This window comes from Corapipo altera, unplaced genomic scaffold (assembly GCF_003945725.1).
Source record: "Corapipo altera isolate COAL_440 unplaced genomic scaffold, ASM394572v1 61553, whole genome shotgun sequence".
NCBI lineage: Eukaryota > Metazoa > Chordata > Aves > Passeriformes > Pipridae > Corapipo > Corapipo altera.
In genome coordinates this window covers 5,982,823-6,004,283 of record NW_020884918.1, presented here as the reverse complement: position 1 = coordinate 6,004,283, position 21,461 = coordinate 5,982,823, and the positions used below count along the sequence as shown (strand labels likewise).

Sequence of the window (21,461 nt, the reverse complement as noted above, 5' to 3'; positions counted from 1 at the left end):
AAGAGAAGAGAAGAGAAGAGAAGAGAAGAGAAGAGAAGAGAAGAAAACATCAGAACATCAAAGACAAAAAACAATTAAGTACATCTTTTTTTCTGCAAGGTATTTAGCTGAAAGAAAAGGAGTTTTTATTATCAGTGTTGAGCAATTACGAGGTGGGAAATTTCCCTTTCTGCACTGCTGTCAAGTCATTGCCCCAGCCACTCGCCGGGGGTGTGTGGAAGGAGATGAGCCACATGAGTCATCCCTCTCTCCTGTCCCCAGTGTCCTTTCCAGACCTTTTCCCCAGCCTTGCAGGGATGCAGACTTCTGGTACAGTTGCCTTCCCTGCACAGAAATAATCGCTCAGAGAATGAAACTGGAGGCAGCCCTGGATGCATTTGGTGGCTTCTTATTTTTCTGAAAGGCTGCCCAGGGATTGCTTATAGTCTGTACTGAGAGAGTGAATACTGGCTTAGATGGGGCTCTGGAATTATTTGAGTTGGAAGGGACCTTAAAGCTTCTCTCATTCCACCCCCTGCCATGGGCAGGGACATCTTCTACTAGACCAGCTTGTTGCAAGTCCAACCTGGCCTTGGACACTTCCAGGGATAGGACATCATCAGTTCTGAATCTCACTGCTTTCTGTCTTTAGGGAGGTGTTGTTTCATGTTGAATTTATGGATGAGGCAACCTTCTCCATGGACAGGAGGCAGGTCTCAGCCTCATCGAGGTGCTAGGTGGTTTTGGGAGCTGCAAGGGAACACAAGAACCTCTGAGTATTACAAGGTTGTGATTTACATCCAGGCCCAGGCTTTGTTGACTTCTGGCAACCTCTGCCCTCTTAGTCTTATCTGAAGAGAAATTAAAGAGATTAGCTTCTCTGAGCCTTAATTTACCTGGATGTAAAATTAGTCAGTAGTTGCCTTCCATGAGTCTTGGTCTGGCTTTGAGAGGAGTTGGAGGGGAGTAAAATGAATGCCAGGTGTTGTATGGACAGAGAATGACAGATTTTATGTAGATTTTGTGGCTGCAACAGAGGAGTCAGGTTGCAATATTCCAGCCTTTCCACTGTGCACATGCACTTTCCAAACAGTTTTGTTGCAATTAATTACAGTGCAATTAAAGCAGAGCGACAGTGCTAACTAAGGGCAAAATCTTGTGAAACAAATGGTGTTTGGGCTGATTTTGTAATTGCTCCAGGTTCCCCAGATACAAATTACTGTGTCAGGGCTCCTGATTTATGGCAGAGCAACACAAGCACAGATAACTCAGGGCAAGACCTGCCTGCGTGGGTTGCAGGTGTAGAGGTCCATGTCCCATCAGTTCTCCATGGGGGTGACCCTTGAAGTTTAGGTACTCCTTGAACTGTCCCATGGCCAGCTGTCCCTGTCTGCCTCATCCCCAAGGCTTCCCGTGAGCTTTCCTCACCGGGGAACTGTCAGGGCAGTTCTGGATGCAGCTCCATTCCGGACAGAGGGATACAGCCACCAACAGGGAGATGGGATCTCGTTCATCCGTGGTGGTCCAGCCTATGGGATGACGTGGCTGGTGATGCTTGAGAAAGAAGATGGAGCTGGGGAAGGGTCTGGAGCACCAGGAGTGGCTGAGAGAGCTGGAGAGGCTCAACCTGGAAAAAAGGAGGGTCAGGGGGGACCTTCTCACTCTCTGCAACTCCCTGACAGGAGGGGGGAGCCAGGGGGAGTCAGGCTCTGCTCCCAGGGAACAAGGGACAGGATAAGAGGAAACGGCCTTTAGTTGCACAAGGATAGACTTAGATTGGGTATTAGGGAAAATTTCTTTACTGAAAGAGTTACCCAGCCCTGGCACAGCTGCCCAGGGCACTGATGGAGGGATTTAAAAGCCATGTGGATGTGGCACTTGGGGGCATGGTTAGTGGTGGCTTTGGCAGTGCTGGGGAATGGTTGGACTTGATGGTCTTAGAGGACATTTCCAACCTTAATGGTTCTGTGATTGTATGCAACAGTTTAGCCCTTGGGTCCCAATCTTTAAATGCTTGCAGGAAGTCCCCATGAGAGTGAACAGGCAAAGCTTGGCATTGCTAAATCAGACAGACTGACGGACAGACTCTGCTGCATAGTCCTTCTCAGTCTGTCTGGTGAGGCCATAGTAAACCACACCAGGTCACTCAGCTGGGGAGTGTGACCTGCAAAAGGAATACAAAGAGGTTGTGCCCATTATCTTCTTCTCCGAGGGGTACCAGGCATTTTTATTTAATGGATTTGTTTCCTCTGCTCCTGTTTCCAGCTGTACTGGAAATATTGTGCTTTGTTTTCATGCAGGATGTCTCTTTCCAGATTAGAGAACTAGAATGGCTGTTTTCTCACCTTTAATTAAAAGGAGTGACTTTTTAGTGAAGAAATCCTGCCTTGTGAGTGTTTGGAGGTTATTTGAGTTAGTGCATTTCAAGAAATGCAAACAAAATTCCCCAGATTATTCAGATATCACTGTCTGGAGTTTAAAAATAAGTGAGGGATGCTTCTGAAAACATCACGAAATCAAGCGAAAAATGGGATGAGTTTTAAGCATCAATTCTTATAATTAAACCCTTCTGTGTTTATTTTTTACTGGGGTTTGGGCCATCAGTTGTTTTCTGCTGGTGGCCCAGTGCTACCATGAGCCTACTGGGACACACCAAAGGCTCCGCACAAATCATAAAATAGAGGCATAAAACCACAGAATGGTTTGGATTGGAAGGGACCATAAAGATCACCTACTTCCAACCTCCTCTACCATGGGCAGGGACACCTTCTACTATTCCAGGTTGCTCCAAGCCCTGTCCAACCTGGCCTTGGACACTTTCTTGGATGGGGAAGCCACAGCTTCTCTGGGCAACCTGGGCCAGGGTCTTACTATCCTCACAGCCAACAATTCCTTCCCAATATCCCCTCTCTCAGTGTGAAACCATTCCCCTTGTCCTGTCCCTCCATCCCTTGTCCCCAGTCCCTCTCCAGCTCTCCTGGAGCCCCTTTAGGCACTGGAAGGGGCTCTCAGGTCTTCCTGGGGCCTTCTCTTCTCCAGGTGAACACCTCCACCTCTCTCAGCCTGTCTTCATAGGAGAATATTCAGCCATGGAGTGATAATCTGTTCGCCAGGCACCAAAAAATCCCGCAGTGCTCATGAACATCCTTTGCTGTGGGTGTCAGGTGGCTTCCCTGTGTACCTGTGGAAGGCTGTGGCTCAGGGCTGAGCATCTTCCCTCAGCAGCTTTTGGTGTGGGGTGCCAGTGCTCCCCGCAGTGCATCCCACCATCAGCCGGGCTCCTGCTCTGAATACTAAATCCTGAGGCAGAGAGAAGGAGCTCGAACGCTGATTAATTTGAGCCTGCGCTGCTCTTATCCTGGTTTCAAAGTAATTGTCTCTCTTGTCCACAATTTTCCCTCCTTACATTTCACTGCATATTTATTAGGTTTTTGTGAGGCTATCTGCAGCCACATTAAACCAATTTACTTCTTGAAATGTCTGACCTTTGATCTGCCAGCCACTGCCTTTCGGAGCCAGAAAAAGAGCCTTTAATAACGTGTCACATGAAAGGCTGGCTGCAGAACCTGTCACTTGCACACCCCAACTCCAGTTAATAAACTATCGGATGAATCAATTATTGCCTCATCATTGTTACCTGTTTTTTCATGCTAAACAAGAAGAGTGTTTTCCCCCACTTTTCCCAGTCGGTTTGTCACCTCCCACTACAGAAAACTCAATAAGGCAAATACAGGTAAACAGCTATAAGTAATATTTCTCAAACAACATCTTCAGTCTTTGTAGCCAGTTGTGATCCTAGCAGATATGGGGGTTTTTTTTGCAGAGGCATTAGACTGTGTGCATCTAATTTTAGGAACCCCTGCAGCATCCCTGTGTGCTCATCTGTGTGCTGTGTCTCCTGAGCCCCCGCAGCTGCCCTCTGCAGCAGGCAGAGGAGAGCAGAGGGGGTTTAGTGGGTAGCAGAGTGATTTTCTGGGGATATTTAATGTGTTTTCCAGGCAACAGCAATGAGGCAGGGGTGTGTCTGGACTTGTCCATCACAGCAAGGTTGGAAACAGCCACCCCAAGGACCACACTCCTCACCATCACCTCCCAGCCCCCTGTGCACCTGGTGTCCTTCTGCATCAGGGCTGGATGCTTCTGTATCCCTGATGGGGCACAGGCATCCTGCTCCAGGGGTGATGTCCTACCTCCTAACCCATGGAAAGGACAGACTGGGGAGAGAATCCCTTACAGTGGGCTGCTGGCACTACTGGCACAGCCAGCTGTCCGTGTCCTGAGTCAGGGCAGCTCACATCAAAGTCATGGCTGCATCCAGCCACACCATGTACCTTTTGTTTTACGTTCATATCATGTGTTTGAAGAGAGAAATATGCTCTCTCTTACTGCTGTGGAGCCATAGAGCTCTTGGGGGGTTTGCTGAGAAAAACAAGAGGCAGAGGTGGCCAAGCTGCTGTTGAAAGAAGGATATGGGGATGGAGCTGGTGGGATGCAGTGTAGCTGCCCTGGGGTCTCTGCAGCCTCTGGGCACAAGGACTAGGTTGCCAAGGCCAGCTCCAGGATGGATCTGTACCCTTGGAACAGCGCTCTGCTCCTACCCAGGTCCTTGCTGCCCTGGACCCCAAGAAGCCATCTGTGGCATTTCACACTGGGTCTAACACCTGGTTGTTTTCAGGCTGCTGGGTCTCTGCACCTGGTTTGGACTGCTTTTGGGGACGATGGAGAACATTGCTCAAGTCCTCATGGAAGCCAGAGCATCCATGAGCCCCCAGGGGTACAAGGTGGTGGGAGGCTCAGGAAGCAGGGGAGGGGTATCCCTAGCAATCCCATCCTCTCCCCTGGTAGGGACGCATCCCTCCCTGTTCTGCTGAAATCAGCAGCGGAGCTGGGTTTCTCAGGGCTGAAATGGTCCAGGAAAGTTTAAGCACAGCAATTACAGTTTCTGTCACCTGCAAGGTTTTTTGATGCATCACTCTGAAGCAACGTCTTGCCCAGGAGCTCCATTTCACTCCCAGTGACATCTCTCCAGGCCAGGAGCAGGCAGCTGTCCGGAAGGTGCAGATCCATCCTGGAGGTGGCCTTGGCAACACACTTCAACATTTATGTATTATTTATTTTCCCTGACTCTTTCAATCTCTTATGTAGTTGCTTTTAACAGCACTAGCCTTTCACAAAGCACTGGAGAAGGGCTGAAAAATGCAGGAGGCAACGCAGGTCTCCTCTCTCTCCTTTAATCTTTCCAGGATGACTCCTCGCTTGCCATATGGGGAAGGGATGTGCTCCTGACGTCCTCAGTCTGCAAAACACAGCAGAGCTGAGCAGAAGCAAAGTCTCGAGTTTCAGGGGCAGGAAAAACCATCTGCATCACTCTCTGGCACATCTGTCCTGATTTGGTTCTGCGAGGGCTTGGTTTCAAGCCTGTAGGATTCATCTTCAGAAAGGCTGGGGTTAATTGCTGAAATGGGAAACGCTAAAAGCTGGGTGAAGAAGAGGTGGAGAGAAACAGGGAAGCATGGAAATACCCTGGGCTGATAATTCTTTCTTGTCCATCTTGCGTGTATTAACATTGATGGTTAAGACTGTTACCGTAGGAGACGGTCTGCTGGGCTTTGCCTTCCATGGATGGGGAAGTGAACATCACTGTGCAATCACAGAATCATTTAGGTTGGAAAAACCCACCCCAGACCATCAAGTCCAACAGTTCCCCCAGCACTGCCAAGATCACCACTAACCCGTGTCCCCAAGTGCCACATCCACACAGCTTTTAAATCCCTCCAGGGATGGGGACTCCACCACTGCCCTGGGCAGCTGTGCCAGGGCTGGACAACCCTTTCAGTGAGCAAATTTTCCCTAATACGCAATCTAAGTCTCTCCTTCTGCAATTCAAGGCCATTTCCTCCCATCCTGTCCCTTGTTCCCTGGGAGCAGAGCCCGACCTTCGCCAGCTCCCCCCTCCTGTCAGGGGGTTGCAGAGCCAGAAGGTCCCCCCTGAGCCTCCTTTTTTCCAGGCTGAGCCTCCCCTGCTCCCTCAGCTGCTCCTACTTCTCCAGACCTTTCACAAGTTTCAAAGCAAATCCCAAATTTGAAATGAGATTCAAATAGTCCTGAAGACCTTCCTAAAACTGCAAGTAATGTACCAAATCAGATCCTATTGTCTGTATTGTCGACTGCATTTCGGATAGAGGCACTTAATCTACTTTTAATCTACTTTCCAGCTTTAATACTGACTCACAGCTCGTTACCTGCTTTCCAAAACACATAAAAAGTCATGATCAGGGGCACATTTTATCCAGAACTGTTTCCAAGTTGAGCTTCAGAGAGGAAGTTAACCTTGAATAAGACAGGGGTGGGGAGAGGGACCTGTATTAGTCCTGGCCATAGAAAGCCACAGTACCATATTGGCATATAAGTCCTGTCCTGGGAGCCCTTGCAGAGACTAACACCTTGTCCTTGGGTCTCTCAGAAATCAGGGCTTTGCTTTCACACAATCCCGCAAAGAGAGCTCTGGCACTGTGGGTTGATTATCCTTAAAATTATGCTCTCACTTTTACCTTTATCTTTTGCATTTGACATCCTGTGGCACCCAGGCAGGGACATCCCAGCTGAGAGCCTACACATTATTTTCCAACCCTAAATCCAGCGATGCTCAGCTTCTGGCCCCCCACCACACCCCATCTGGGTTGGCAGGGGGAAATTCAAGCCTTTTTGACCTTCAGTTTTCCTCCCTGGGAGACGAAATTAATACTCCCTGCCATACCTTGAAGGGATGCTGCTGGGATTAATTAGTTAATAGACCAAATCTCACCCGCCTGCCTCTGTGAAGGCAATTGTCTTGTGGCTGAGTGTAACATTCACCTTTCCAGTGACCACAGGGGACTTTGGCTGGGATTTTGACACAACCTGGGCGGGAGCATCCTGTGGGTCCGTCCCTTGGGTGGCGAAGGACTGAGGCTGTTGCGGAGATGCCGCACATGCCTCCCCTGCAGCCCTGCACCGCATAATTCCAGGCTCGTGGTGCTGCCTCTGCAAAGGTGGATTTGGTTTCTATTAATAAGGGGATAATAGCACGGGAAACCTGGCTGCAGGATGGCCTGTACCCAATTACTGCGGTCGCTGGGCTACAGCAGCCGCTTCCCTGCAATTATCCCACCGCGCTCCAGCACAGCACAGCCCTCTGTGCTTTATTCTTAGTAACAGAGCCCCGGGCAAGGTCAGGGGAGGGGTCTCCCTGCAGCCAAAAGTCCCTGGCTTGGGGATGCAGGAGCTGAGATGGGGGTGGCAGAGCCGCCTCAGTGTCACCCACCAGTGATGGGGTTGGTGGGGGCAGCACAGGAGCGATGTCCCCCCTGCCCTGGCAGATGCAGCCGTGGGGCTGGCAGCAAACCAGTGCCCTGTTTTGTCCTTGTCCCAGGCCAAGTGGTGCAGGGGGAGTCCTGGTGACCCCCATGGGGAACACTGGCCACTGTGGAGTCCATAGCAATCAGCCTCGTTTTTGGGGGAGGCGCAAAATTCCCGATCCGGTCAAAAAGTTTAGTGGTGGCCTTGGAAGTGCTGGGTTAACAGTTAGACTTGATATCGGAGGGGTTTCCCACCCTAAACAATTCTGTGATTCTATGATTTAAGACTGGATGTGATGCTTGGTCTCGCTCCGAGTGTAAAATGTGCTGTATGGAAGATCTGGTGGTTTGCACCCAGTGGGAATTGGCCTGTCCACCTTAGCAAGCCCACGTGGGAATCACTGAGGTGGGGATGGGCTGGGGATTGAGATATGGGGAATGCATGGTGAGTTTCTTTTCCAGCCAATTCCCTATGCATCTGTAGGAAACCACTTTCCTTCTTTGCCCCCCATGTGGGTATCCATAGACATGGATTATAGCCTGACAAGAGGGATGCATCAAGAAGAGATACATTCCAGCCAGGGAGATGCTCAAAGATGAGCTACCCAAGTCACTCTAAAAACACAGAAGACCCTTCCTAAATTTGTGTTGGTTGCAGGAAAGCGATGGATGGAAAATATATGTCAAGGATAAAAAGTGATGCTTAAAGGGCAGGAGTAAAGCCTTTCCATGAGAAAAGTCCGGCTTGAGTCTGTGCGGCTTCATATTAAGTTTTCAGTTTCCTAGAGGCAGCAGACAATGCTTCACTCAATTCTCTCCCCACTGTCATTAAAACTCGAGTGTGTTGTCTGGATATAGTATTTTGCCCTACCTTAAGAGCTCTAATCTTTTTAGGACCATTTCTCGCCGCTATCTGCAGACACTCGAAAGCCTTCTCAACCGCGGAGTGAAATACAATCCCTGTCTTGGGGAGCTTTCCCTCCCCTTTGTCTTCTGCACAGACAGAGGGAAAATTACCACTTAACAAATCTGCCAGGTCTGAAATTTTCTCCCCCCCTCCATCGCCCCTTTTGCAGCCATCATTTGTTCGGGGGCTGCTTTCTCCCAGTGCCATCTGCCTGTTGCGGGGAGATGGCGAGGAGCCTTTTATTGTTCACTGAACAATTCCCTGCAATTTGCTGCTTGCTATTTCTTTTGGGCTCCTTTAATCCTTTTCTCACTTGCTGCTGCTTATTTTTAGCTTGCGTGCCGACCGTGTTTGTTCCCCAAAATTGTTTATATTTTGAAAAGCCTCACTTTGTTGCTGGTGGTGCTTTTTCTGAGTGTCCCTTATCGCCTGCAAAACCCTCCCTGCCTTGTCCTTTCCCCAGTGCCCTGCCAAGCTGGGTGGAGAATGCAACAGGGTGTCATTCCCAATTTCTCTGACTATCCCTGTTTTTCCCTTGGGAGCTCTCCTCTGTTCATCCCTGGAATCTCACACTTCCTTCATTTTGGTTTTTTTTCAGTGAAAATCCCAGCTGAGCTGTGGGACTGCTGAGTGGTGCTACCAGCCCAAACCCTGCCATCACAGCTCCTTTGGGATGATTTACACTGTCCCGGTGCAAACCAACATCCTCTGGCTTTGCCAGAGGCCAGAACACTGCCTGCCAGTGCTGGGCTGAGCCAGTTGGCTGCTGGGCTGCAACCATGATGTGTGGGCACAAGGTTCAGCATGTGGCAACCACCTGGCATATGGGATTCACAGAATGGTTTGGGTTGGAAGAACCTTAAAGATCGTCTCATTCCAACCTCCCCTGCCATGGGCAGGGACACCTTCCACTATCCCAAGTTGCTCCAAGCCCCATCCAGCCTGGCCTTGGACACTTCCAGGGATGGGGCAGCCACAGCTTCTCTGGGCAACCTGTGCCAGGGCCTCACCACTGTCATTGTGAAAAACTTCTTCCTTATATCAAACCTAAATCTCTCCTCTTTTAGTTTAAGACCTTTACCCCTTGTCTTATTGCAACAGCCCATCTAAAAGGTTTGTCCCCATTAAAGCCCATGTGGTGGCCCTGACCTGGAGCCCCTCTGAGCTCTAGGCTTCCTCTAGCCTTGGGATAAAGCTGAGCCTTAGGTGACAGCTGGTTCAGGCTGATGGTCTAGATAAAGGGCTGAGCTGGGATTTGGAAAAGCTAACACCAAATTTTGGCTCTGCCAAGGGTTTCATCCATTGCCTTTGCAAATCACCAGATCTCTCTGTTCCTTATCTGCACAAAACAAGTAATCTCTTTTTTCCCCCTCACACTGTTTATTCGGAGCACAAGCATTTAAGAATGAACTGCTTCTTCTTTGTTCTCACTTATAGAGGGTCTGCAAGGGAATGAGCATCCCACTTGTAGCTATAAGACACTGGTGCATTATAGATGGTCACTACAATTAATAGTAATAGTAATAATAGTCATTGTAGTAATAGTAATACAATACAATAAAATAAATAAATAAATATAATAAACCACAATAGTAATACAATACAATAAAATACATAATACAGTACAATAATAATAAAAACTTGCCCAGTAGAAGTTTAGTCAGATCTGAAGATGCTCCGAGCTAACATCAGCAAACAATAATATTGGATATTTTTATTTCCTTGCTTGCACATGCACTGGTAGGACTGAGCTTCCCTCCTGTTACTCAGTTCTACAGCTGGAGAATTAAAATCCATCCCTTCTGCTATCCACAATCAGGATTCAGAAATTCAAGCAGGACTTCCTTATCCATGCAAACAACTCCTGATCTTCCCCAGTTGGCTGCCCTGAAGGGAAGTAGCCACATCCAGCGTGAGCCTCCTGTTCTTGAGCTATCCAAACTGTCTCTGCTGTTCCAGCCAGGGATATATATTTCATTTATCCCTGGTGGGATATCCTGTCTCCTCCTTCATTAATACTGCAACAAACATTCCTCTCTGGGATCCCCACCTGTCCCTTGAGAGGGCTTTGAGCATCCCTTTTTTAGGCAGGTATATGGTAACGTTATAAGCTTTGTCCTTCCTGGAAGTGTCAGCTTTGGCTTTTTCCTGGGATTGCCCAGAAAATATTATTATGATAATCATCATCTTTTCTTTTTCTTTTTCTTCTCCCCCCCCCCCCCCAATGGACAGGTGAATTTTTCTTGGAAAAGCAACTTGAATTTCCTGACCTGAGAAATTTTTAGGAATAGCTCAGGAGACACTTTCATTTTGGTGCTTTTGTTTGTTTGTTTGTTTTTCCTCTAAGATGCATTGGTGGCTGGGGGTGCAAGCCCAGAGCTGCATCTTTATTGCTGTTTTCATGAGCATCACAACAACTGCACTGTGGTTTAGGGAAAAAAAAAAGAGTGCCATCTCTGTTAATAACCAACACGTCTTGCTGCTGCTATCTCAAACCAACAAAACTGCATTACTTCTGCTCCTATCTCCTAATAACAAGCTGATTTTCTCTGTTGTCTTTCAACATCTGATGGGTTCTTGCTCCCATTTCCCTTTAGTAAGTGCTATTTTGTTTCCATTATTACTCAATAGTAAAATCTTTTCCCGGCGACTGTACCAGAAGTAGATTTACAGCTTTGAAAATAAGCTTGGGCGTGATGAGATCTCGTTTTATTATTTATAAAGTGCCTCGCATGACTTCGTCGTTATCGAAACGTAATTATGCATTTAAATACTTCCATCATCTCTGTTTGTTGGTTTGTTTGTTGTCGATTTGGGTTTGGGTTTTTTTGGGGGGTTTGTTTTGTTTCTTCGTTTGTTTGGGGTTTTTTTTTGAAAGGGAAGTGATGAAAACTCCAAAATTCATGATGAAAACTCCAAAATTCATGATGAAAACTCCAAAATTCATGATGAAAACTCCAAAATTCATGCTTAATATAGCTTGAAGTGTGACGGCCATTGACTTTGCTCTGGCTTCTTCCAGACGAAGGGCAGAAAATATTCACCGTGCGCAGCGATCTGGGTCTGCCCAGGGTGATGTTCGTGTTGAGACATGTCTTTGGTTTGTGGCTTTGGTTGTTTTTTTTTTTTGTGGGGGGTTTTTTTTTGGTTTTTTTTTAATGCACATGGAAAATGTCAACGTTTCCTGGTTTGAGATATGGTATTTACTGATTCTTAGGCGGCGCTGGATGTTAATTGTCTTCGGAGGTTCTGGGTGTGGGCGAATCATTGTATAATGCCCACACCCTTCGGGTGGCTTAGGGCGCGGCGTTGTCTTTGCCTCACCGTGCAGTTCTAAGATGTATTATTACCCAAAAGCAACACGCCCTTCCGTGCTTCGTTGTTTTTATTAGGGGATCGCTCCGAGCCGGCGCTCCGAGCACCTGGCAGAGCCGCCGCTGGATGTGGAGCTCGTAACCCGGGCTTGCCTGGGCTTCCCGCCGGGATTCCCTGCGGAGGAGCTCTCACCGCTGATGCTTTGGGGCGGGAGTGGGCCCATTGGGGCAGCTCAATGGGCACACTGGCATCTGACACAACTGGAGGCCAGCAGGGGCTTAGGCTGATTTTACCTAGGCTGAGCTCCTAGGCGGAGCCGGCCTGGATGGGATGGAGCTTTCTGTGATGAGTAGCAGTAGGAGATACACAGGTGAGAAAGATGAGTATTTCTGTTGGGATCAGACAGGGCAGGAGAGAATTACCCCATCAGTGAAGACTTGTAGCCTGAGCCCTATTTTAGGGACTTTGGCTGGAGTTGCCCCATGAAAAGGCTTTTGAATTTGTGAGCTGCTCTTCTTCAGTTTTCCAAACTCCTGGCAACTACCCAACTGCTTCTCCCACCTGGTGCAGGTTATACTGGACAATAAAACCAGTTCTTTCTCCAAATAAAGCCTTTTCTTGTGAACAGTGTAGGGAAGAGATGTCCCATTGAAGACCCCACTTCGTATGTCCCATATGTCACTTGGTGTCTGCACATCTTCTCAACCCTGGCATGGACACCGTGGGTGACTCTTCCACCATCTCCACCTGGACAGCCCTCAGGAGCATCCGTGGTGTCAGTGATGACCCCACCATCAATGGTGACCCCTTTTCTCACTTCCAGGACTCTGCCTTCTTCTCCAACCACCCAGTTTTCCTTCAGTGAAGGGTTTCTAATTCAGTGAATTACTTTTTCTTGCCTGAAGTAGTGGGCTGTGTTTAAATGAAACACATTCAAGGCAAACTCACAGAGAAGTCTCACCTTTCTCCGTGCCACATGATTGAATAGGGGGGCAAAGATGCAACCCCCTTATTAGAGTAATATAATTTTCCATCTCAAATAGGAACCAGGGATGTTTTAATGATTGGGCTCATTAGATGGACTTTCCACTTAAAGTGTCTGTCTGGCAATTAAGTCTGGGAAAAGCATGACTGATGACCACACCTTCTGTGACTTAATGGGGAGTCTGAAGGCTGATCTTATTATCACACTGATACAGTCTGTGATAAAAAAGAATTTAAGATACTCTCCAGAGATTTATTTGCCCATTAGGAAACTGCCAGGAGAAGGTTAAGGGAACTCATAAGGTCAAAGCTGAACAGAGAAAAGTACTAAACACTTGGGATCCAGGTGGGCAGAAACAGGAGGACATGATTTCCACTCTTGGCTCTGCTACTGACCTGTTACAAGGCCTTCACCGAGGCACTTTCTTCTTGTGTTTTTTCTGATGTGGCTGGTCATCACCATGTTGGGCACCGTGGTAGCCCTGCAGATGCTTCATGTGACAGCACCATGGCCTTGCCTCAGTGGCCTAATTCCCTGCTGCCATCCGCTGCTGGAGGAGCACATGGAAAAAATTGCGTGGGGCGGAAGGAAGCACATGCAGTCAGCAGGAAAGTGACGGTGATAAGGGCAGCGAGATGGAAAAGGCTACAGCAGAGTTTCTGTTCTCCTCCAAGAGGATTCTCATGGGTCCTCAGTGATTCCCTCACCTATTCTTGCCCACTTTAAAACGTGACCTGCTGTAATATTTTACTTAAGCCCGGTGTTTAATGGACTGGAACTTATTGTAGAGTTCACTGTGCCGGCTTCAAGCCTCCTGTTGGGTACCATTTTACTGCCATTAGCTTGCCATAGCTTGTCAGTGATTTTAACTCTGCTGATGGGTTGAACGCCCCAGGATAGAGGAGCCGGCTCTTTTGGCTTTGTACTTCACTTTAGCTTCCTTAAGTACAGTGGGGAGAGATAATTCAGCTAAACATGTTTTAGTACAGAATTTTTGGTGACAAAAGAACTACTGTGCGTCTGGGTCAGTTTTGCCAGATTAATGGAGGAACTGTGAAAAAGGGAAGCGTTTCATTTCAGCGTCTGCAGAGTGGAAGTCCTGACTTTCAGAGGCAGCGTGATTTGTTTAACTCAACATTTGATGTGTTTTTGATTAAACAGACAATCAGAATCTGGGAAAACATTTTGTTTCGGGCTGAACAGGTAATTTTTTTAACGTTTTTCAGTTCCAGAAAGGAGAAGTCCTGCTCGTTCCCACCCTTCTTCTCCTGAAAAGCCTCCTCTGTTCACTTCGTATCCTTTGCAAGGGGGTCGTGCAGACTCAAGCCCTGTCTGGTCCGTTAGGAAAACAAAGAGTCCCAGACTTCTCTTACAGTCCCTCCACTTTATCTTCCCTTTGTGCCAAATAGAGTGTTGGAAGGCAAAAAAAAAAAAAAAAAAAAAAAAAAAAGAAGAAAAAAATCAAAAAAATACTGTATACTACTTAGATTTGTGTGGAGACTAAATAATTGAATATGAAGGCATTTGCTTTATGTCTTTAAGGAATCCTTTTGAAGTTGACTCTTCTGACCTTCGAGGCCCCGCATAATTTTTTCTTCTCCGTTTTCCTCCTCTTTGTTGTTCCTCGCACTCCTGTAATCTTCTCTCCTACCTGCTTCCTTCACCTCCTCCCACCCTGCTCCGTGATCCCACTTATCTGCACCCCGTGTTTGAAGCGCTCGGTGGCTGGTGCAGCCAGCATCCTCCTCTTCCCCCACCAAGCCTCCCTCCCGCTCCCCTCTGCGAGGAGCCTCTCCTGCCCACCCTGTTTTCTCCAGATGGTGTTTTACCTGGGCTCTCTCGACCCCCCTGAATTGCTCTTTTCATCTCACTCCCATTGGGAAGTGTTAAATTAGGGGACCTGCCTTAATGTCCTGGCTGGCCAAGTGCAATACGTCCACCCACAGCTTTCAGCAGGGGATGGGCTCTCTTCCCTCTCTCCGGACACAAGCAGGTCTCCACCCTCCTGCGCTAATAGTCTTATAACTGTATGAGCTTCCTGAGCTGAATTCACGTTGTGTCCAGCCCCGCTGACTTCTCTGTTGGCCCCATGGTCTCCCCATGGGTGGCTGTTGGGATTGTGTTTTCCCACACTCTCCAACACGCAGTGGGGTCCCACCACCAGAGTCTGGAGTAATTCAATTGAAGGGGTTTCAGCCAGTGAAAAAAAGATCATTTAACTAGTATATAAAAATTGCTACAGAGCCTAAATTTTACCAATGCTGGGAATGGTTTTGACAGGAGTTGTAGCTTTGCTGGGGTGTATAGGAGGACTCAGCTGACTTATCACAGAATGGTTTGGAAGAGACCTTTAAATCTCATCCAGTCCAACCCCCTGCCATGGGCAGGGACACCTTCCACTAGACCAGGTTGCTTATAGTCCTATCCAACCTAGCCTTGAACACTTCCAGGGATGGGGCAGCCACAGCTTCTCTGGTCAACCTGTGCCAGGGCCTCACCACCCTCAGTGTAAAGAATTTCTTCCTCCTTTCTGGCTTCAGTGGGACAAGCAGTCTTCTTTCTAAAGAGCAAATATAGCTCTGAATAAAGGATGTGTACACATGCACACACATATTTAATGGAGATATTTAGGCATGGGAGTGCTGGCATTGGAGAGGAAGCCAAACCCTTACCCTGCATTTATCTGGGCAAGGTTTTCCTGCTTATTCACCTGGAGGGAGGAATACGGATTTGCTCCTGGTGGAGGTAAATATTCAGAGTGATTTGACAAGGACTCAAATTCCTCCTGCAGCAAATGTGTGAGCTGAGAAAGGGCAGCAGTGGTTGGTTTCATGAAGAACTGCTCTCCTTGCTCTCCAGGGTACAGAGTTCATTTTTCCATTGACGCATCCCTGACAAACACCCGATGGGGGCTGGCATGGGCAGCCAAGTGATTGTGTTGTCACAGCAAAGACCAGTGAAAGGACAGCAAGATTTATATTGTGGCTGCTCAGAGGGCTGGAGAAAAATGGCCCAAAGCCAGGAGTCATGCAGGCATGGCTGATACTGTCTTCAGTCTTTTGCCAGGTGTGGGCTGGTTGGTGGCTTATGTGAAATGGGCTGCATAGACCTGGTCCAAGTCTTGGTGGGCATGACTCCACATCACAGAAACCAGTCGCGCAGTTGACACTTTCACCGACAGTCTTAGCACAAAGATGAGTTGCTGAATTGGCCCTGAAGTTGGAAAAAATTAAAAATTGAAAGAATTTTGCAGGAGGAGAAGCGCAACCTTCTACCAGGGGAGCAGATGACCCCAGAAACCCCAGCACACACAGACACAACTGTAGTGATGGGTTTAATTTCTCAAAAGCAACGAGGGTAGGGCTCTAGGTTGCTCTCTGGAGACATGGCCTCTACTGCAGGTAGAGGTCCCCTGCATACCCTGTGGTTGTATTATTTCATCTCCTCTGTGCCTTGGCTCCATATCTGCACAACCAGAGCATGGATTCAGGGAATGGTTTTGGTGGCAGGGACCTTTGAAAACTCCTGATTCAAGTTCCCGCTCTTGGACAGGCTCATGCCTTTGTGTGGTTGAGTTTTGAGTATCTCCAAGGACACAGATCCCAACATCTCTCTGGCTTCATGGTTCAAGGCTTGACCAGCGTCTTACTGAAAATGTTCTTCTTACATCTGATCTAAACTTGCTTTGCTGTAACTTCTGTCCATGGCTTCTTGTGCGCTGAGAAGAGTCTGACTCCCTTCTCTATAATTAATCATTAGGTAGTTAGATGAAAAAGTGACATTCCCCCTTCACACCCTCATCTCTGGGCTGAACAAACCTCTCTTCTCACTTCACGTGCTCCAGCTCCCTCATCCCCTCTGTGTGCCTCCACAGTGACAATGTCTACCTGGAGACCCCAGGTTAGACACAGTGCTCCATCTGTGGTCTCACAAGTGATGAGTAGAGCAGAGAGATCACTCCCCTTGACCTCTGGGCAGTACTTTTGTTAATTCTACTGAGTGTGTGTTTGGCCATCTTCACTGCAAGGCCATGCCACTGACTCTTGGCTACATTCTTGGCCACCAGGACCACCAGGCCTTTGCCTGCAAGGTGGCTCTCTAGGCAGACACAGGTGGTTCTTGCTTCCTCCTGAGGTGGGATGGGTGGGAAGTGCCAGGATCTTGGCAGAGCTCAAAGGGTGAGGAGCAGATTGTCCCTGAAAATGCAGGGCCTGGAGGATCAGGTGGGGCAAGAGCTTGGGCAAGTCATATTCCCATCTACATCAAGAACCAACGAAGGCTCAACCTTCTTCTTTGAAAGAGTGAAGCCTGTTAACCAGAGAGAGGTGAGGTGGCTGTAGGAGCTGGAAAGTGCTGTAGGGACTGAGGGATACACTGAAACACTTCTTTTTTTGTCTCAGGCTTGTTCAGAGAGGTGCAGCTTGTGTAGCCACCATGGTTGCTGATTCAGTATCTGCCCTGTGAGTATAACAGGAAGATTTCTGTCTCCACTGCTGCCCATCCATCAAGCCTAGGAGCAAAAGGAAGAATAAAAGGAATAACAAGAAAATAATGAAACATTGCAGCCAGAAAGCTATCCTCTGTGTTTCACAAACCTATAAATTTTACCCTTCCCTTCTTCTTTAATTGCCAGGCATATAAAATATGCTTGCAGCAGAATCATATCCCTCCATTAAAGTTTCAGAAGAGAAATACAAGTCCCATCTGCCTGTTTAGCAAAGCAGGGCAGTGCATGACTGTTTCTTTTTTTTTTTTTCCTCTCAAAATCTGCTTTATGGCAGGAGTTTTCTCTTTTAGGACTGGCTGTTTATTTTGTTTTCTCATTTCAGTGTGTGTTTTCACAGGCAGCCTCCTCTTTGTTCTCTCATAGGTTTTTATCCAATGTCTTCACCCTCAAATGCACCTAAAGAGCAGAGATGCAACCTGCCCTTGATGAAGGTCAAAGGATAAAGAAGGTCATTTAGGACTTGAGCAGGCCTGCTATGGGTGGGTTTCTGCTCTGCAGACAGAACAGACACTGTCTGAAGAGCAGCAGTTTGCAATAAAGAGAAATTACTGGATTTTGGAGGCACCCATATGCTTCACTGCCATCTATCCCTGCTTACTCCCAAGGATATTTATATTTCTTTGTGTTGTTCTGGAGTCAGGATGGGCATGAGATCTTAGGGATGGGTTGTCTGCAGGGTGGAGGAGTGAGCATGGCATTGTCCCTTTTCATACATCAACTGTCCCCGTGATACACCAGTGGAAAGGGCAGGAAGAGGAGGCTGCTTTAGGGTGCATAGTCCCTCCATGTGCAGTGTGGGATGGCAGGGGGTTTGTGTACATCCAGGGGGATCTGTAGGTGTCGGGTTGTGTGAACAGGGCAGGCTTACAGTTTTGGAAAGGTGTGATTGATGAGAGGGCATCACAGCTCCACTTCTGATTCAACCCACTGAGTCTTCACGGGATCACAGAATGGTTTGGACTGAAACGGGGCTTTAAATCAAGTCCAATCCCCCACCACAGGCAGAGACACCTTCCACTATCCCAGATTGCTCCAAGCCCCCTCTAACCTGGCCTTGGACGCTTTCAGGGATGAGGCAGCCACAGCTTCTCTGGGCAACCTGTGCCAGGGCCTCACAACCTTCAGCATAAGCAATTTCTTCATTCTGTCTAAGTGGAATCCCCTGTCAATGGGAAGCAACTCTTGTCCTGTCACTCCATGTCCTTGTCCAAAGTCCCTCTCTGACTTTCTTGGAGCCCCTTGGAGGTGCTGGAAGGGGCTCTAAGGTCTCCCTGGAGCCTTCTCTTTTGAACACCCCCAGCTCTCCCAGCCTGTCTCCAGAGCAGAGGGGCTTCAGTCCTCTGATCATTTTTGTGGTATTCTCAATACCTGTTCTATGGCTTATCACGGGTTGCCTGAGACACTTGCAAACTGGCTTGAATGATTATTTACAGCACTGTGCCCTTAGAAATTTCTCCTATCCAGCAGAAGGACATGTCCCTCTTTTTTACCATAAAGCCTCATTTTTATTCAGTGGCATTCAGAGCAGAGCGAATCCAGAGGACTGGGGCGATGCGTCTGATTTTTCCATGCCTGGAGATTTACACCCGCACTCCTGCTGCCATTAAAGATGCCCTGCTCCAAGTATAAATCAGACCACGCTCTATTAGATGCTTTATATGTTTCCAAGAAGTCATGTGCCATGGTAGGAAGGATCTACTGCAAATTTTGCACTGGTTTTTGGGGGCTGGGTGCTTCTGGTGGAATAAATCCGCAGGGGGATTTATATTCCCTTTCCCTGATGGGTTCACCATAGAAGAGCCTTTTCTTTTTTTTTTTTCTTACCACCTTGGGCAAGAAGCTGTTTGGTTTGATATAGGTTCAAATTTTATTTTTAAGCAAAATATGAGAAACACAGGAGGGGAAACCACACTCTGTTCCTTAAAATAAGTGGAAGAAAAGACAGGGCTAGAAAAATATTCTCTGCTGCACACAGTTGATGAGCATGTACTTTGGCATAGGCAGCATCAAGGAGCTCTGAATGTCATTGGAATGTACCTTTTTGTATAAAGGTGTTTTTTATAAGGGTCTGATTGAGCTCTTGGTTTATGAAATCCTACAGCCCATCTCTATGTCTACAATGCCAACAGCTCACATTGAGCTCTGATTCTGCAATACCATTTGGAAGGGGGAGTGGAAACCAAACCCAGCTCGAACCAAACCTCAGCCTTTCTGTACTTACAGGGAACTTACAAAAAAGGTGGAAGACAACTTTCTACGCAGGCAGATAGTGATAGGATGAGGGGGAATGGCTTAAAACTGACAGAGGGCAGGGTTAGATTGGACATTGGGAAGAAATTCTTGGCTGGGAGGGTGGTGAGGGCCTGGCACAGGTTGCCCAGAGAAGCTGTGTCTGCCCCTGGATCCCTGGAAGTATCCAAGGTCAGGTTGGACAGGGCTTGGAGCAACCTGGTCTAGTGGAAGGTGTCCCTGCCCATGGCAGGGGGGTGGAACAAGATGAACTTTATGGTTCCTCCAACCCAAACCATTCCAGGATTCTCATGACCTACCTGAGCAAACCTGTCTCTAAGGCCATAATTGAGGGAAAGGGGAAAGGTTTGGGTATTTTGGCCATCCATCTCCCCTCCTGTTACTCCTAGTCAGGTGATGTAGGTGTCTCTCCTGGCTTTTTTTTTTTTTTTAATCTATTTTTTTAATTCTTCATGCTGTGCATCCCCTGATTCAGTGCTCAACCTTCAGCAGCCGTGAAGGAAGACTCCAAATCCCTGTTTTCACCATCCACAAAAGCCGGAGCCATTCAGCAACCACCTGGGCAGGGGGAGCAGCCCTGCTCGTGGCCACATCTGCGCTCTGCTCGCGCACACGCCCACAGCACCATTACCTTATAATTAAATCTCTTTTTCCCCGACTGGAAGGATTCTGCTATAAACAAGGGTTTTCTCTAACCATAATTGCACTCGGTGGAGGGCAAAGCTCTGCAATAACTCGGGGCTTTGTTCTGTGTGCAGGGAGCGAGTCCCTCTGCCTCTCCTCAGGTATGCCAACAATGCGAGCGGAACTCCCCGCGACCTGACATGAATCTCAGGGCAGGGTTTGCAAATAGAGGCAGTGGTCAGAGCGGGGCTTAAGTGCATTTATAAATATTTTGAAGTACCAGCTTGGAAGAGGAAAGTCCCCGGCATGCTGCGGTGGTGGTGTTTCATCCAGAGCTGGTGTGCGGCTTTGAAGTGCGTTGTTGGCAAGCTGCTGGGGTCCTGCCCATGCCTAGGAAGGGCTGAATGAAGAAAAAAAAAAATATATATATATATATGTATAAAGCCCTATGAAATGCAAGAGATTGCATTTACACCCCTTTTTGCCATGCGTCTCCACGGACAAACGGGGAAGAGAAATTAATACGCTTCAAAGGGGTATTTTGTTCATGTGTTGCACGTATGAAACAGCATAATGTGGATTAGAAAGGCCCAGAGGAGGGAGGCGAGGTGGGTGGATGGAGAGGTAGATGTTTCCAAGTGTCTGCTTTTGTTGTAGCTCCTTAATTGGTGAATTTTCCTCTCCTTGAGAGAGAAGTCGCTGTAACGCATTTAACCAGAGGCTGGCATGTTTGTGCTGTGAAAGGAAATGCAAAATGCAGACAGGGAAATGGTGGGGAAAGTGGGGTGACATGCTGATGTTTTCCCACCCAAGACAAAAAGTAGGTCCTAGGATACTGTGAGTGATTCTGCGTGTCTGCTGGTGCTCTTCAGGTCATTGCCCAAACACACACACACACCCAGAGCACCCCCCAGTCCTTCATTCAGGAGGTGGATCAAACCTGTTCCCTGGGAAGAGTATGGGGAGGAAGCCATGTGTTCTCTATGCACGTACCCTCTCTCACCTCTCAAATCCTTGGGGTTGCTGTTGTGTTAGATGTTTGCATTTCTTTTTTTCTTTGGTGTAAGAGCAAAAGCATCCATAGGTGTGGATATCATTGAGCAGTTTGAGTTGGAGGGACCTTAAAGATGATCTGATTCCAAGCCCCCTGCCATGGACAGGGACACCTTCCACTAGACCAGGTTGCTCCAAGCCCTGTCCACCCTGGCTTTGGACACTTCCAGGGATGGGGCAGCCACAGCTTCTCCAGGCAACCTGTGCCAGGCCCTCACCACCCTCCCAGCCAAGAACTTCTTCCAAATATTCAAATTTACCCTGCCCTCTATCAATGTGAAGCCATTCCCCCCTTGTCCTGTCACTCCAGACTCTTTTCCCCAGTCCCTCTCCAGCTCTTCTGGAGCTCCTTTAGACACTGGAAGGGGCTCTCAGGTCTCCCTGGAACCTTCTCTTCTCCAGGCTGAACAACCCTCTCTCTCTCAGCCTGGCTCCATTTGCCACACTGCACTGCCAGGTTGGTCTGTAACATCCTGTAGGTTTGTCAGGAAGTTGTAGCACTTT

The 21,461-nt window shown here is 48.0% G+C and overlaps 1 protein-coding gene and 1 long non-coding RNA gene across 2 annotated transcripts in view; one reads left to right on the top strand and one right to left on the bottom strand.

Moving 5' to 3' along the window:
* Positions 1–21,461, top strand: part of ZBTB7C (zinc finger and BTB domain containing 7C) — a 128,132-nt gene that overhangs the window by 83,234 nt on the left and 23,437 nt on the right. The gene's annotated exons all lie outside the window — the stretch shown is intronic.
* The window catches only part of LOC113953217, a 6,695-nt gene continuing 632 nt past the window's right edge, over positions 15,399–21,461 (bottom strand). Inside the window, exons 2-3 of the long non-coding RNA XR_003529790.1 lie at positions 20,185–20,304; positions 15,399–17,033 (exon numbers count right to left, since the gene is read on the bottom strand). This is a non-coding gene — a long non-coding RNA (uncharacterized LOC113953217). The remainder of the gene's footprint in view (positions 17,034–20,184; positions 20,305–21,461) is intronic.